The sequence below is a fragment of the Acyrthosiphon pisum genome, chromosome A2 (genome assembly GCF_005508785.2).
Source record: "Acyrthosiphon pisum isolate AL4f chromosome A2, pea_aphid_22Mar2018_4r6ur, whole genome shotgun sequence".
Lineage (NCBI taxonomy): Eukaryota > Metazoa > Arthropoda > Insecta > Hemiptera > Aphididae > Acyrthosiphon > Acyrthosiphon pisum.
Window position 1 is genome coordinate 16,797,964 of NC_042495.1, and position 1,172 is coordinate 16,799,135.

Here is a 1,172-nt window from a genome sequence, read left to right on the forward strand (position 1 = left end):
AAAAAAACGTTTTAAACGATTAAAACGTTTAAAACGATGTTTTTTTTGTTTAAAACGTTTTTTTTAAATGTTTTTTATTAATGTGTTTAAAACGTTTTAAACGATGTTTTTTTGTTTAAAACGTTTTTATTTTTTTTTTTAACATTGTTTTAAACGCCATTTTTTAACTATAAGTCTATAAACAACTTTTTTCAACAATCGTTTTTTTAGTGCAGGGCAGTAACAACTAACAACAAATTATAGTTACCTACATAGTAGTCAAGGATGAATCGCATTCTTAAAAATAAAACCATCTAAAACCCTATTTTTTTAAATCGTTGCAAGAAAATGCCACGGTCTTTAATGCTAAATTACATGTACATAATCATAAGTTCATTACAATAACAATTTCAATACTATATAGGCTGTATCTGAGGTGTATTTTTCAAAGTATTCAAAATAAAAGTGATTTTATTATTATTACAATTTATTTATTTAAGTGTTTAAAAATTGTGACCAGTTTTGAGGCTTTTCCGACTCCGAGTCTATTTCGAGCTTTAGAATGTATATATCCAAAGGTGGAGAATAACACTGTTATCGTGTGCACGCCTCACGTATTGTCGTATTGACGACTGGCGTATTGGTATTGCTGTTGCTAGGTATAAGTGTATAAGTATAACGCAGCTGGTTCATATGATATGAATCATATCTATTAATATTTATTATAACTGTGTAAGATACTTAGATACCTATTAACATAGAACAATATTAAGGTATCTGTCGAAAATCAAGTTATAAGTTACATAAAATAAATTGTTATTTTTTTTTTGTTTTAAACGTTTATGAATAAAACGTTTAAAACAATTGTTTTAAACGTTTATGTATAAAACGTTTAAATCAAATCCACTAGTTTAAAACGTTTTAAACACATGTTTAAAACATTTTGTTTAAAACACTTTGCAACCCTACCTATTATTGGTCAATTTTTTTTTTAATACCATATATAATATTATGTCTTATACCTAGACTAACATACCGTCTCCGCCCAGAATCGTTTTTCTTATACAGTGATATTATATCATTGAATTCAAATTCAATACTAACCTTTATACAGTGACCTACTTGTAACCTACTGTACAGTAGAGCGACATCCACTTACCCACCTTTTTTTTTGTTTTATTACCTAGTACACA